This window comes from Eumetopias jubatus, unplaced genomic scaffold (assembly GCF_037043125.1).
Source record: "Eumetopias jubatus isolate StellerSeaLion01/CBP00866 unplaced genomic scaffold, mEumJub1_p1.0 scaffold_23, whole genome shotgun sequence".
Taxonomy (NCBI): Eukaryota; Metazoa; Chordata; class Mammalia; order Carnivora; family Otariidae; genus Eumetopias; species Eumetopias jubatus.
This window is the reverse complement of record NW_028274829.1, coordinates 1,689,350-1,706,314: the sequence shown is the minus strand read 5'-3', so window position 1 is coordinate 1,706,314 and position 16,965 is coordinate 1,689,350. Positions and strand designations below refer to the sequence as shown.

General features: G+C 39.0%; 1 pseudogene; it reads left to right on the top strand.

Moving 5' to 3' along the window:
* The first annotated feature begins 2,642 nt into the window (after nucleotides 1-2,642).
* On the top strand, nucleotides 2,643-15,891 carry LOC148162078 (hsc70-interacting protein pseudogene; annotated as a pseudogene).
* Nucleotides 15,892-16,965: the final 1,074 nt, after the last annotated feature.

Genomic DNA, 16,965 nt, shown 5'->3' with positions numbered 1-16,965 from the left:
CTTTTATCTAGTATATTGTCTTCCAGGTTGCTTATTCGTTCTTCTGCCTCACTTGCCTTGGTGTTAGATTATCTAGATTGGATTGGATCTCATTGATAGCATTTTTCAGTTCTGCCAATTCAGTTTTCATTTCTGCCCTTAGACACTCTATGTTGCCATTGATTGATTTCTCCATTCTAGCCATTGTCTTCACAATTGCTACCCTGAATTCCTCTCCGACTACTACCCTGAATTCCTCTCCGACATCTTGGTTATATCTGCATCCATTTGTAAATCTGCACCATAAGTCATAATCTCTGAGTCTTTTCTATTTTAGGGGTTCCTCCTCCTAGTCATTCTGTTGACGGACGTTTGAGGGAATGTACAGAGTCCAAATTATTGACCAATACCCAAGCAAGATGCACCTGTTTGTTAGAGACCTTAGGGTTGCTGGCCTCTTGTTTTCCCAGCCTGTCTTCCGGTCGAGGGGCCTGGTGTGCTGTTACTCAGGCAACCCTGTTTGGGCAGAGTTGCCCTACCCCCCTGTGGCGGGGGATGGGCTCAGTGGGAACTGGTTTTGGGGGGCTTTTGTTCTCTGGTGGCTTTCCACATCTCTTCCACAAGTCAGAGCAGAGGAGACCGTTTCCAACCCTCTGCCTCAGAGCAGAGAGACCGCAGTCTGTTCTTCAGTGAGCTCTCCAGGCCACACCGTCTGCGTTTCTGTCCATGCTGCTATAAACTGCAGGGTCCTGGTTTGTGTGCCCCTCTGCAGCGCCCCCAGTCCTGCCTCCAGGTCGGAGCATGTCTCTGCCCTTTGTGCTTCTAAAACCGCCAACAGCTCCCGGTTCCCACGTGCAACCCCGCGGCTCCAGGTTTCCGCCCGGGGCCGCCCTAAAGTCCTTTCCCTGCCGCTACTGGTCTGTGAGTCTGTGCCCCATCCCCAGGACATGAGGCTGTCACTCACCGGAGGTGTAGGATCCCCACGGCCAGCCACCTTCCCGCTGCCATTTATCCTCCGATATCTGCCCGCAGAATCAGGGCTCCCCTCTTAGTACCTCAAAACCAACCGCCTGCGATATTCTGTTTGTAGAGATCCAGATCTTCTTACATCTCAGGCTGGTTTCGTGGGTGCTCAGGGTGGTCAGGTAGATACCCAGCTCAATTCCGGGTACCAGTTGAAACAGGGTCCCCTACTCCTCTGCCATCTTTCCTCTCCTATCAAGCGCTGACTCTTGATCTCAACTCAGGTCTTGATCTCAGGATCCCAAGTTCAAGCCCTAGAGTGAATCTTTTATAGAAAGCATAAAGTTGGATGATGGTTTTTCCATTATCACAAATAGTGTCTTTTACTTAGATAGTCTCATCATGTACATTTAAAGTGATTGATGATAAGGAATTTTCTACTACCATTTGCTATTTCTTTTCCATATGTTGTATATTTTTTCTTTATTAATATATCTATTACTACCCTCCTTTGTATCTCATGGATTGTTTTCTCATTTCCTCTTCTGTGCATATTAAAGTTATTTTTAGTAGATATAATAAGGATTACATATATTATCTTGAATATAAAAATTTAGTCTAATTTAATATCAACTTAGGTCAGTTGACCAGATGAAAGGATACAATAAATTGGTATATCTATACAATATAGGATACCACTCAGAAACAAAATGGAAGGATGTATTGAATCCACATAATTTAAGTGAAAGAATCCTCTACAGTCCTCCTAAGCACACATAAGATATATGAGCCCATTTATACTAAAGCTTGGAAAATGTGTACTAGAGAGATAGAAAAGCAAAAGTTGCCTTGGGACAAAGGCTGAAAAAGTCTCGGAGAAGGTATTACTGAAAGGCAGGAGGAAATGTGTAGGGATGACAGAAATAGTGATGGGTTTATGGATGTATACAAATGTAAGAATTTTTCTAATTGCACATACTAAATATGTGTACATTTTTAAAAGTTGTATAGTTAAATGCTGTTTAATTATATGTCAATAAAGGTATTTAAAAAAAAAGTTGTCTACCTGATACTTAGTGTTAAAACATCACAAGCAACTGGGAAGTTATCAGAAATTCACATCTTAGAAAATGCCCCAGACCCACTATATTGGCATCTGCATTTTTCCCTTTTGTATTTTTTGTATTATGTTTGTTAGACAGCATATAGTACATGATTAGTTTCTGACATAGTGTTCGACGATTCATCAGTTGCTTATAACACCCAGTGCTCATCACCACACCTGCCCTCCTCAATGCCCATCACCAGGTACCCCATCTCTCCACGCCGTTCCTTTCTGTAACTGTTTGTTTCCGGTCCACGGTCTCTCATAAACGTGCATTTTAAGTGGAAACCCAAATGCTCTTATGTACGTTAAAGTTTGAGACCAGTGCAATAAATTAACAATTAAATTTCATTCATTCCAGTACCAGCATCTCTAGAGAGTTCTGACGGTAAAGATCAGGGGAAACAATACATTTCACCGTGATCCTTTAATTTCAGTTGCTTCACTTCCACCCCCAATTGCCTCTTCTGCAGGACCCGAACTTTACAATGCCATCACTGGCCAGTATTGTGACACATACCCACCAAGAAGCGAGGCAGAGGTTTAAAAAAAAAAAAAAAAAAAAAAGGCTTTAGGGCCTTGGGCCCTGGCCTTCATGGGCGTCAGGGTAATGATCTCACCTTCAACACCAAATCCATTAAGTAGACTCCAGTCCAGATATCTATCATCGCCACAATCAGTGACACGGGAATCATGGCAACGGTATAGGGACGGTCTTCTGTCCGCCAGCCACCAGCAATGGACTACAGGGCTCCTACAGCCTTTGCATCCCGCAGGACCCAACTTGCCAACAATTCCTTTCCCGCAGTGGCGGAGCCTTCTTGTGGAGACACAGGAACTGACGTGCGCGAATGAGAAAAGGCGGTGGAAGCTTCTTTTGCAGAGACACTGGGGCGCTGCTGCCCTGACATTAGCGGTTCACGTTGTAGAGCTTTCTCGGGGTTTCGCCCACCTGGCTGCCTGCTCTCCATGGCCAGCGATTCTGCTGATGTGTGCTGTTCCGTTATTTTTAATCCGGTGCTCCAGTCACCTAAATCTTTGCCTTCCTGAGCTTCATAGGATATTTGTTGCTTACTTTGTTCTTTTTATATGTAAAAATCAAATGAAAAATAGAGCCCAGACCAACAATGTGCAGTAAACAGCCTAGATCCAGCCTACTGTTTAGAACTCAGCCCATTATATCTACCATCCAGCCCAGAAACCAGTTACACCTGCAATAATCACCCCCAAAGGACCGGTACTTGATTAAAAACTGACAGCTTCTATAATCTTAAAAATGTTTTTATTTAAATTCCAGTTAGTTAACATACAGAGTAATATTGGTTTCAGATGTACGATATAGTGATTCAACACTTCCATACAATATCCAGTGCTCATCAAAGCATGTGTTCTCTTTAATCCCCATCACCTGTTTCATCCATGCCCCACCCAGCTCCTCTCTGGTGCCCATCAGTGTGTTCTCTAGACTTAAGTCTACTTCCTGGTTTGCCTCTCTCTCATCTTTCCCCTTTGCTCATTTGTTTTGTACCTTAAATTCCACAACTGAATGAAGTCACATGGTATTTGACTTTCTCTGACTGCCTTATTTTCCTTAGCATAATACACTCTAGTTCAGGGGCGCCTGGATGGCTCCTTGTAGTTTTGATTTGTAAGCATCTGCCTCTGGCTCAGGTCATGATCCCAGGGTCCTGGGATCGAGCCCCACATCGGGTTCCCTGCTCGGCGAGAACCCTGCCTCTCCTTCTCCCACTCCCCCTGCTTGTGTTCCCTCTCTCGCTTTGTCTCTCTCTGTCAAATAAATGAATAAAATCTTTAAAAAAAATAATACTCCCGTTCAATCCAGGTCTTCACAAATGGCAAGATTTCATTCTTTTTGATGGTAAGTAATATTCAATTGTATATACATGCCACATCCTTATCCATTCATCAGTCAATGACATTTGGGCCCTTTTGATAATTTGGCTATTGTTGATAGTGCTGTCAATCAGAGAAAGACATGTACCATATGACCTCACTGATATGCGGAATTCTTAATCTCAGGAAACAGGGTTGCTGGAGTGGTGGGGGGTGGGAGAGGTGGGGTGGCTGGGTGGTAGACATTGGGCAAGATATGTGCTATGGTGAGTGCTGTGAATTGTGTAAGACTGTTCAATCATAGACCTGTACTTCTGAAACAAATAATACATTATATGTTAAAAAAGAAGAAGAAGAAGGTAGCAGGAAGGGAAGAATGAAGCGGGGAAATCAGAGGAGGAGACAAACCATGAGAGACTATGGACTCTGAGAAACAAACTGACGGCTCTAGAGGGGAGGGGATGCGTTAGCCTGGTGATGGGTAATAAGGAGGGCACGTACTGAGTGGAGCACTGGGTGTTATATGCAAACAACAAATCATGGAACACTACATCAAAAACTAATGTTAACTAACTGGAATTTAAACACAAACTTAAAAAAATAATAATAAAATATAAAATTGAACTTTTCATCCAAAAAAATAAATAAAAATAGTAGATTAATCATTTATAAACCAGTATGAAGGTTAAAGCACAAAAGCAGTAAAATCAATTATATCTATAAAAATCAGTGAAGAAACTCACAAAGCAAAAAGGTATAAAATATGGCACTATATACATAAACTGTGGGGAAGGAGGATATAAAAATTTAGTGCTTTAGGAATGTGTTCAAACATAAGTATCCATTAACCTAATTTAGACTGCTATATGCATTGAATATTATATATGGCCTTTGGTAACCATAAACTGAATTCCTGTAATAGATATAAAAAAAATAGATACAAAAAAGAAAAAGAAAGGAAAGAAAGAAAAAGAAAGAAAGAAAGAAAGAAAGAAAGAAAGAAAGAAAGAAAGAAAGAAAGAAAGAAAGAAAGAGAAGGAAGGAAGGAAGGAAGGAAGGAAGGAAGGAAGGAAGGAAGGAAGGAAGAAAGAAAGAAAAAAGAAAGAAAAGAAAGAAGAAAGAAAGAAAGAAAGAAAGAAAGAAAGAAAGAAAGAAAGAAAGAAAGAAAGAAAGAAAGAAAGAAAGAAAGAAAGAAAGAAAGAAAGAAAAAGAAAGAAAGAAAGAAAGAAGAAGAAAGAAAGAAAGAAGAAGAAAGAAAGGAAGGAAGGAAGGAAGAAAGAAAGAAGAAAGAAGAAAGAAAGAGAGAAAAGAAAGAAAGAAGAAAAAGAGAGAAAAAAGAAAGAAAGAAAGAAAAAAGAAAGAAAGAAAAACTAGAAGGAGAAGAAGAAAAAAAGGAAGGAAGGAAGGAAAGGTTTCTAAGCATGTCACTAAATAAAACCATTAAATCACAAGAAAAGAAAGCAAGAGAAGAAAGGAACAGAGAAGAACAATAAAAACAGTTATAAAACAAGTTGTAAAATATCAGTAAGTACATACATATCAATAATTAGTTTGAATGTAAATAAAGCAAATACTCTAATCAAAAGAAATGGAATTAGTGAATGGATAAAAAAGCAAGACCCATCTATATGCTGCCTGCAAGAGATTCACTTCACACCTAAATTCACCTGCAGATTGAAAGTGAAGGGATGGAAAAACATTCATCATGCAAATGGAAGCAAAAAAAAAAAAAAAAGCTGGTTTAGCAACACTTATATTGGACAAAATAGACTTTAAGACAAAAACTATAACTAGAGACAAAGAAGTACACTACATCATCATAAAGGGTGCAATCCAATTAAGAAGATAAAACAATCATAAATATTTATTCACACAACATGGGAACCACAAAATACATAAAGCAAATATTAATAAGCCTAAAGGAAGAAATCAATAGTAATACATTAACAGTAAGGGAATTTAATACCCCTCTTACATTAATGGATAGATCATCCAAACAGAAAACCAACAAGGAAACAATGGCTTTTAATTGGGTCAGATTGATCTAACAGATACATTCAGAACATGCCATCCAAAAACAGCAGAATACATGTTCTTTTCTAGTACACATGGAACATTCTCCCGAATAGATCACATGTTGGACCACAAAACAAGACTCAACAAATTTAAAATGCCTGAAATCATATCATGCATCTTTTCTGACCACAATGCTATGAAACTAGAAATCAGCCATAAGGAAAGATCCAGAAAGACCACAAATGTGTGGAGGTTAAGCAACATGCTACTAAAGAATAAATGGGTCAATCAGGAAATCAAAGAGGAAATTAAAAAATACATAGAGACAAATAAAAAAGAAAACAGAACCATCCAAAATATTTGGGATGCTGCAAAATCTTTTCTAAAAGGGAAGTATATAGCAAGACAGGCCTGCCTAAAGAAGCAAGAAAAATCTCAAATACAGAATCTAATCTTACACCTAAAGAAACTAGTCAAAGCCCCAAAACAGCAGGAAGAAGGAAATAATAAAGATTAGAAAACAAATAAATGAAATTGAGACTAAAGAAAAGCACAACAGATAAATAAAACTAGAGCTGATTCTTTGAAAAGATGAACAAAACTGATCAAACTTTAGCCAGAGTCATTAAAGAGAGAGAGAAAAACAGAGAGACAGACAGAGACAGAGACTGGTGTGAGACTCAGATAATTAAAAATAAGAATCAGAAGAGGAGAAAGAATCACAAACACCACTAAAATACGAAGAATTGTGACAATATTATAAAAATATATATGCCGGGGGAAACTGGACAATATAAGAAAAAATTGATAAATTCCTAGAAACATACAGAATCCCAAAACTGAATCAGGAAGAAATAGAAAATTTGAACAGGCCATTTACCAGCAATGACATTGTATTAGTACTCAAAAAACTGCCAGCAAACAAAAGTTCAGGATCAGATGGCTTCTCAGGTAAATTCTACCAAAGATTTATTTTTTTTAGTCATAATCACAATTTATTATTATGTATTAAACACTACTATTTCTAACAAAACACTATCTGTTATTCTTTTTTTTTTAATTTTTTTTATTATTATGTTGTGTTAGTCTACCAAAGATTTAAAGAAGAATTCATACCCTCCAGCTCTCTCAGAGCTAAGTCCTCTGGTTTTTAAAGTACCCACAGGTAAGGCTTGCTGGTTTTCAGGTCTAAATATTATGAGAAATTATCATCCACTGTCCTTGGGATGCCTCGTTTGGGATCTGATCCTGTGCTTGTGCTGTACCTTCCATTTGTGATTAGTGTCACTAGAGTTGGCTTCAGAACCACAAGTCTGTCCCTCTGTGTGATGTGAGAAAGTGGTCCAGTTTCATTCTTTTGCACCTTTTCTGAACACACTTTGTTGAAGAGACTATCATTTTCAGATGGGATATTCTTTCCTGCTTTGCCAAAGATTAATTGAACATTTGTTGTTGGATCATTTCGGGGGGTTCTACTCTGTTCTATTGATCTACGTATCTGTTTTTATGCTAATACCATACTGTTTTATCACTTGTATTAGCCTTGTAATACAACTTGAAGTCTGGAATTGTGATACCTCCAGCTTTGCTTTTCTTTTTCAAGGTCTCTTTGGCTATTTGAGGTCTTTTGTGGTCCCATACAAATTTCAGGATTATTTGTTCTAGCTCCATGAAAAATGTTGTTGGTATTTTGGTAGGGATTGCATTAAATGTGCAGATTCCTTTTGGTAGTATAAACATTTTAACAATTTTAACAATATCTTCTGCTCCCTGAGTATGGAATGTCTTTCCATTTGTTTGTGTTGTCTTCATTTTTTGCATTCATCTTTTATAGTTTTAAGATTACAGGTCTTTTACCTCTTTGGTTAGGTTTATTGCTAGATATCTTACCGGTTTTGGTGCAGCTGTAAATGGGGTTGTTTTCTTAATTTTTCTTTCTGCTGCTTCATTATTGGTATATAGAAATCTAATAGATTTTTGCACATTGATTTTGTATCCTGTGACTTTACTGAGTTCACACATCAGTTCAAGCAGTCTTTTGGTGGAGTGTTTTGGATTTTCTATATAGTGTATCATGATATCTGCAAATACTGAAAGTTTAAATTCTTCCTTGGCAATTTGGATGCCTTTTTTCTGTTTCCTAATTGCTGTGGCTAGGACTTCCAACACTATATCAAATAACAGTGGTGAGAGTGGACATCCTTTCTTGTTCCTGACAGAGGAAAAGCTCTCAGTTTTTCCCCATTGAGGATGACATTAGCTGGGTTTTCATATATGATCTTTCTTATGTTGATGTATGTTCTCTCTAAACCTACTTTTTTGAGGCTTTTCACCAAGAATGGATGTTGTACTTGATCAAAGGCAATTTCTGCATCTGTTGAAAGGATCATATGGTTCTTATCCTTTCTTTGATTGATGTGGTGTTGATTTGTAAACCACCTTGGCAACCCAGGAAAAATACCACTTGATTGTGGTAAATTTGTGATTTTTTAAATGTATTATTGGATTCAGTTTGCTAATATTTTATTGAGAATTTTTGCATCCATATTCATCACAGATATTGGCCTGTACTTCTCTTTGTTAGTGGAGACTTTGGTTTTGGTATCAGGATAATGCTAGCTTCATAGAATGAATTAGAACCTTTCTTTCCCTTTTTTGGAATATTATGAGAAGAATAGGCATAGAGTCTTTTAAAGTGTTTGGTAGAATTTGCCTGTGAAGGCAATTGGTCCTAGACTTTTGTTTGTTCAGAGATTTTTTGATTACTCATTCAATTTCTTTGCTGGTTATCAGTCTACTCAAGTTCTCTATTTTGTCCTGTTTCTTCCAGTTTTGGTAGGTTATATATTTCTGGGATTTCATCAGTTTCTTCCGGGTTGTCCCATTTGTTGCCATAGAATTTTTCATAATATTCTCTTATGCTTATTTGTATTTTGCATTGTTGGTTGTTACATCTTCTCTCTCATTTTTAAATTTTATTTATTTGGATCTTTTCTTTTTTATAAGTCTGGTAGGGGTTTATCAATTTTATTAAAATTTTCAAAGAACCACCTCCTGCTTTCATTGATCTGTTATATTTCTTTTTTAGGTTCTATGTCAATATTTCCATTTATAACCTTTAGGCTTCATTTGTTGTTCTTTTTCTAGCTCCTTTATGTATAAAGTTAGGCTTTTTCTTTGAGATGTTTCATGCTTCTTAAGTAGGCCTTTATTGCTATATAATTCCCTTTCAAGACCACTTTTACTGCATCCCAAACATTTTGGACTATTGTCTCTTCATTTTCATTTGTGTGTTTTTTTTATTTTCTTCTTTGATTTCCTGGTTGACCCATTCATTTTTCAGTAGAATGTTGTTTAACATCCATGTATTTGTGGCCTTTCCAGTTTTTTTCCTGTGGTTGCCTTCAAGTTTCATAGCACTGTGTTCAGAAAATATGCATGATTTGTGATCCAGTATGTAATCTCCTCAGGAGAATGTTCTATGTGCACTCAAAAAGAATGTGTATTCTGCTACTTTAGGGTGAAATGTTCTGTGTATATCTTTCGAGTCCATCTGATCCAGCGTGTCATTCAGGGCCATTATTTCCTTGTTGATTTTCTGTTTAGATGATCTGCCCATTACCGTGAGTGGGATGTTAAAGTTTCCTATTATTATTGTATTAGTATCAATGAGTTCATTTATGTTTGTGAATAATTAATATATTTGGTTTCTCTGAAGTGGAGAAATAAGTATTTATAATTATTTGATCTTCTTGTTGGATTTTTCTTTTCATTATTTTATAATGTCCTTCTTTGTTTCTTCTTACTGTCTTTGGCTTGAATTCTAGTTTCCAGTACAATTATTGCTACTTTGGCTTTCTCCTCATGTCCATTTACATGACAAAAGTTTCTCTACTCTCAATCTGCAAGTGTCTTTAGGTCTAAAATGAGTCTCTGGTAAGTAACATATAGATGGGTCTTGTTTGTTTGTCCATTCTGACACCCTGTGTCTTTTGATTGGAGTATTTAATCCATTTACATTCAAGATAATTATTGACAGATATGTATTAGTGTCATTTTATTATTTGTTTTGTGGTGGTTTCTGCCGATTTTCTCTGATGCCTTGCCTTTGTCATTGTTGCTCTCATTTGTATTGTGTCCCCTTTAATAATTCTGTGGCAGGGTTTCATCCTTGGCCAGAGTGTGGTAAGTTTTAACTAGGTGTGCTCTGGTCTGCTTGTGATTTGAGAACTGACACCATTTCCAGGAGATCTGAGGCTCTTAAGAACTCTGGTTGGGAGATGTGGTGTAGGAAGTGGTTTCTGCTCATTTTCTGGGGAAGGGGCCTATTGTGCTGGGATTGAGCAAGCTTTAATGAAAAGTGCAGTCCTGTCAGGGAGGAGTGGGACCTGTTATAAGCAAATTATGTAGCCAGTGTTGCTGCTGCACTACTTCCTGCACGTGGCTCTGTGTTTATGCTGAGGGATGGGGGGAGGAAAATGGGATCAGACAGTTCCTTTGCTCATGTAGAGGTATCTCTGTGAACACTGCCTCTCAGGGATGTACTCAAAAGAAGAGCAAATAATCTCCTTACTTGGTGTCCTAGGCTTTCTCCTGATCAGTGCTTCCATACCATGTGCCCCCGAGTTGCTTGCCTGCCTTTTCTCTTGCAGCAGTATAGTGCCCTCCGTGCTCTATCACAGCCAAGACCACTGACCTTTAAGGCTTCAGTCTGCAAGCCCCTGTAGTTGCAAGAACTCCCAAAATTCAGCCCCTATCATTTCCCCAGCCAATGGCTTCAGGGAAGTATTCTCCTGTGTGTTCCCTTGTGTTTCTCTCTTTTTCACCCTTCTCTGTGACCAGGACTCCTTCCTCCCACAACACCCATGATCTGTTTCTCTCTTAAAGCACATTTCCATACTTCCTACCTTCCTCGATGTGGCCTCTTCTCTCCTTTTACTTGTGGAGTTTGTTCTGACAGTCTCCAGATTGATTCCTGGGGTATTTACGGTGATTTGCTAATTACCTAGTTGTGTTCATGGAATGAGAGGAGCCGGGGTCCTCCTACTTCACTGATGTCTTCTTCCCCCTCATCTCTTTATCATTATGTATTGATTTTCTTTGCCTTTTGTTATACTCTTTGTTTTAATGTTTATTTTGTTTGATGTAGTTTTGCTACCCCAGCTTTTTTTCTTTTCTATTTGCAAAATATGTATTTTCTGTCCCTTATTTTTCAGCCTTTATGTGTCCTTAGGTATGAAGTGAGTCACTTTGTAGGAAGTTGAGAGATGGGAATGGTTTTTGTATCCATTTGGCCAACTTACATGTTTTTATTGGTGTATTTAGATTATTTACATTTAAAGTAATTATTGATAAGGACGGACTTATTTCCATTTTGTTAATTGTTTTGTAGTTGATTTTGTAGTACTTCTCTGTTCCTTTCTTTTTTTCTTGCTCTCTTTCCTTGTGATTGTTGATTTTCTGTAATATTATGGTTGGGCTTTCTTTCTCTTTAATTTGGGTGTACCTATTATAGGATTTGGCATCTGTTACGGGTTTTTTGTTATTCATCCATGTCCTATAGTAGTCTCAATTAAGTTATAGTCACTTAAGTTCTAAAACATTCTAAAAGAACCTTTGTATTCTCCCCTTCATGTTATATGTCATCATATTGTATTTGTTTTTGTTAATAATTTTCTTACTTTTAATTATGGTCCTTTCTTTTCCGCTTTAGGAAGTCACTTTAACATTTCTTGTATGGCCACCTAGCGGTGATGAACTCTAGTTTTTGTCTGTTTGGGAAACTCTTTAACTCTCCTTCAGTTCTGAACTGCAACCTTGCCAGGCAGTGTATTCTTATTTGTAGACTTTTTCATTTCATCACTTTAAATACATCATGTGACTCCTTTCTGATCTACATAGTTCTGCTGAAAAATTAGCTGATAGCCTAATGCGATTTCCTATGTAACTAGTTACTTGTTTCAACTGTTTTTAAAACTCGCTCTAATCTTTAATCTTTGACATTTTAAATACTGTTGTTGTGTAGCGGACCCCCTTATGTTCATCTTGTTTAGAACTCTCTGTGCTTCTTGAACTTGGATATTTGTTTCCTTCCTTGGGTTAGGATAGCTCTCAGCTCTTACTTGTTAAAATATATTTTCTAACTCTTTCTCTCTCTGTTCTCTATCTGTGACCTCTATTGTGTGAATTTTGTTTGATTCGTTCAAAAGATCCCTTAACCTATCCCCATTTTTTCTTTTTTTCTATGCAGCTATGGTGTTTTTTATTATACTGCCTTCTACTTCACTCTTCTTTCTTCTGTATTCATTCTCTACCCTACTGTAGCTTCTCTCAAGTGTAATTTTCACTTCCATTATTGCATTCTTCAACTCTGAATTGTTATTTTCTATCTCTGTTGAAATTCACACTGAGTTCAACTATTCTCCTCTCCTATCTGGTAAGCATCTTTTTAACCATTATTTTAAATTCATAATCACATAAATCGCTTATCTTTATTCATTTAGTTCTTTTTCTGATGTTTTGCTTTGTTTTTTTCTTTTTTAGCATACTTTTCTATTTTGCTTAATTTTTGGTGTTTATTTATATGAATTAGGCAGAACAGTTACTTCTCCTAGACTTGAAAGAATGTTCTTTCATATGGCTATTCCTGGTGTGGGCTGGCGGTGGCTGTGGCTGGCATGGGATAAGCAGTTCCAGGTCTCCCCCTGTGACCTGGGAGGTCAGCTGAATCTGATGTGGGGGCAAGTCAGGGTGTCCCAGAGTCCTCCACAGAGGGAGCACCCAACCAGGGTGTCTGGAGCCGAGGTTGGATGGATTAAGGTGTCTTGTGATGCTCCACACAAAGGGCACCCTGCTAAGTTGCTAGAGCCAAGGCATGCTTGTGGTGAGGGGAAAGCCCTGGTGGAGTGACTGGAGACCAGACATTTCTGTGCATGGGATGTCCTGGCAAGTCATCCGGAGCCAAGGTGGTGCAAGTGTACAGTGTTCTGGAGTGCTTTGCCCCTGTGTCCCCTGAGATGGGTGGAGGTGTCATGATCACTGACCAGGGATGTCTTGGTGTCTACTGCATTGGGGTCACCTTGGTGGATTATATGTGGCTTCTATGGGCTATTCTCTGAAGTGGCAGGCTGGCTTTAGCATCTGGACCTTGCTTTTATTGATGCTATCAAGATGAAGGAGCAGCATAAACTGTGGCGCTTTCCAGCCCCTCCCACCCAGAGACAGTTCCGGAGTTTGGTGGGATTCTTGGGCTGGTTCCTTTTATATCCTACTTGCTGTTTTAAACCCAGAGTTTTGTCTGTGTCCCGGGGCAGACATATGTGTTCATGTTACTCTCTGTCTGCATTCCAATTTGCTGTGTCAGATGTGTCTTCATTATTGTGTCTGTGTCTCCATCACTCTTGCTGATCTCTAAGTAGTCCAAATGTTGTTGTGCAGAAGCTGTTCAAGAAGTCCTAAAGTTCTTCTTCAGGAGGAATTGTTCTATAAGTAGATGTAGACCTGGTATGCTCCCAGAAGAGAGGAGTTCAGGGTCTTCCTTCATTGACTTCTTGGATCCTCCTTTTCAAACAATGTGTATGTTTTGTATGGATAGTGCCACTTTTCTTTATGAATTCATCCAGTGAATAATGTCCACTTTTTCGCAATGATAAATAATGTGGCTATGAACATTCATGGACAAGTTGTGTAGACATATGTTTTCAACAACTTTTGGGTATGTACGTCGGAGTAGAATTGTGGGGTCACATAGTAATGCTATGTTTAATCTTTTGTGGACTGTCAGACTCTTCCAATCTTAAACTCCTAACAGTATGTGAGAGAATCAATTCCTCCATATCTTTGCCAATACTGTGTTTCTCCTTTTTAAAAAACATTAGATTGTTTTTAGTGGATGTGAAGTAGTTTTAATTTCTATTTCATTCTGATGGCTAATGATGTTGAGCATGTTTTCATGGGCTTATTGAACACATAGATCTTTTTTTGAGAAATATCTATTCAGTCTCTGCTTTTAAAAAATTGGGTCCTAAGAAGAAAAATTTGTTCTTATCATTAATTTGTAAGAGTTCTTTATATATTCTACATACAAGTCTTTTTTCAGATATATGATTTGTAAATATTTTCTTTTATTACAGATTTTTCTTCTCACTTTCTCGATGAGATATTATACTAGTATGCTCAGGCTACCATAACAAAATATCACAGACTATGTTATATAAACAGTGAAAATTGTATACTTGGGGAGAGAGAGAGACAGTGATGGGGAGTGGAGAAGAGAAGGAGAGCAGGAGAGAGAGAGAGAGAAAGAGAGAAAAATCTTCCTTTTATCATTGGATAAAATCCAATCAGATTATGGCTCCACACTTATGGAACTCATTTAATTACCTAATTCCTTTTTTTTTTTTTTAAGAAAGGGAGTGAGCTGGGGGGAGGGGCAGCAGGAGAGGAAGAGAAAATATTAAGCAGGATCCACACCTAGCATGGAGCCCAACATTGGGCTTAATTTTGAGACCCTGAGATCATGACATGCGCCAAAGGCAAGGGTCAGATGCTTAGCTGACTGGGCCACCCAGACGCCCCCTTAATTACTTTTTAAAAGCATCTTGTCCAAATACAGCTAGGTTGAGGGTTAGAGCTTCATCATATGAACATGAAGAGAACCACAGTTAAGTCCACTAGAGATATTTTTCCATTTATTTAAATCTTCCTTATTGTTTAAACATTTTTTGTGTAGTTTTCTGAATATAAGCTTGGACTTTTAAATTAAAAGTTTAACAAGTGGGGTAAGAGGAGCCAGCGGCCGGGAAGGTTCTAGTCTGTTCTGCCTCTTGGCAGCCGCCCCCTTCCACACAATCACGCCTGCCGCCTGCCACCGCCTCCGGACCACGGACCCCCTCAAAGTGAGCGAGCTTAGGGCCTTCCTGAAAATGTGGAGGCTGGATTCGAGCGTTCTGCACACCGAGGAATGGCGCTTCCTGCGGGAGAGTGTGGAGAGCGTGGGGGGTAAAATACCACCTGCAACTCGTAAAACTGAATCAGAAGACAATATCAAGGAAGAAAAAACAAATAGTAAGAAGGCGGAGGAAAAACATAAAGAGAGATGAACCATCAAGTGAGGAAAGTGATCTAGAAATCGACAATGAAGGTGTGATTGAACCAGATACTGACGCCCCTCAAGAAATGGGAGATGAACCGAGGAACTAATGGATCAGGCAAATGATAAAAAAGTGGCTGCCATTGATGCCCTAAATGATGGTGAACTACGGAAAACCATTGACTTGTTCACAGATGCCATCAAACTGAATCCTCCTCGCTTGGCCATTCTGTATGCCAGGAGAGCCAGTGTCTTCATCAAATGACAGAAGCGAAATGCTGCCCTTCGAGACTGTGACAGGGCTATTGAAATAAATCCTGATTCAGCTCAGCCTTATAAGTGACGAGGGAAAGCACACAGACTTCTGGGCCATTGGGAAGAAGCAGCACATGACCTTGCCCTTGCTTGTGAACTGGATTACGACGAAGATGCTAGTGCAGTGCTGAAAGAAGTTCAACCGAGGGCCCAGAAAATTGCTGAACATCGGAGAAAGTATGAGCGAAAACGTGAAGAACAAGAGATCAAAGAAAGAATAGAAAGGTTTAAGAAGGCTCGGGAAGAACATGAGAGAGCCCAGAGGGAGGAAGAAGCCAGATGACAATCAGGAGCTCCTATGGCTCTTTCCCAGGTGGCTTTCCTGGGGGAATGCCTGGTAGTTTTCCTGGAGAATGCCTGGAATGGCAGGGGGGAATGCCTGGAATGTCAGGAATGCCTGGGCTCAGTGAAATTCTTAGTGATCCAGAGGTTCTCTCTGCAGGATCCAGAAGTTATGGTGGCCTTCCAGGATGTGGCCCAGACCCCAGCGAGTATGTCAAAATAGAGCAATCCAAAGGTTATGAATCTCATCAATAAATTGTCAGTCAGATTGGGAGGTCAAGCATAATGCCCTTCAGACAAATAAAGCCCTTGCTGAAGGAAAAGCAACGATCACCCAAAGGATGTCGCAATGATACAAAGCAGTGTACCTCTGACCTTCTCATGAAGAAAGCTGGGGTGCTGAGAAGAGAATCCCTACCCCTCTGCCCCACCTGCAACTGCAACACTCTACAGTGGTTTGCCATTAGGGTATTCATTCAGATACTGTTTTCCTACTAGGAATTACAAACTTTAAACACTTTTTAAAAACATATTAAAAGGGTGTATTAGTCTCTACATTGTCCTTTACTAATCATTTCATTTTTTTTCCTTTGGATTAACTGGGCAAGGAAGATACTTCAGTGTGGAAGATTTATTGCTCAGTTTGAGTGAAATAAAGGTTTATTAGTGGGAAGAAGCAAATATAACATTTAAATAGATGAACTTTGACCTGGAGATACAGTTTCTGAGACATTTTGACTTGTCTTTTTAAATCCTTGATTTTTTATTTTTTTAGGATTTTATTTATTTATTTGACAGAGAGAGTGAGAGCAGGAGCACTAGCAGGGGGAGTGGGAGAGGGAGAAGCAGGCTTCCCGCGGAGCAGGGAGACCGGTGGGGGCTCCATCCAGGACCCTGAGATCATGACCTGAGCCGAAGGGAGAACTTAACTGACTGACTCACCCAGGTGCCCCAGAAATGCTTTATTTTTTTAAACAGAATTTATTTGGATAAAACCATTAGGGCCACCAGTATTGCAGTAGGACCTAGGTAGGGACTGGAAGTGCCTGGCAGGGCAGCAGCAACCTTATTCCTTTTATATAGGGTGCACGCTTGTGCAGATGCATTTAAATCTTACACTGTGGTAAAGGGATGATTTTTATAATGCTGCAGTAGAATTGGATTACTTAGGTGTGTTCTTCTCTGATTTAGAAAATAAATGTTTTGCATTATTTCCACATAGGGGAAATAAGGGAATACTTTTCTTTTGATATTTCTGTGTTTAGAGTGACCTTTCCTGGTCAGAAAAGATCCATCTCCTGGTGCACTTTCTACTTGTTTTCACCTCCCCCCGCACCACCCCCCCATACTCTTTTTGAGC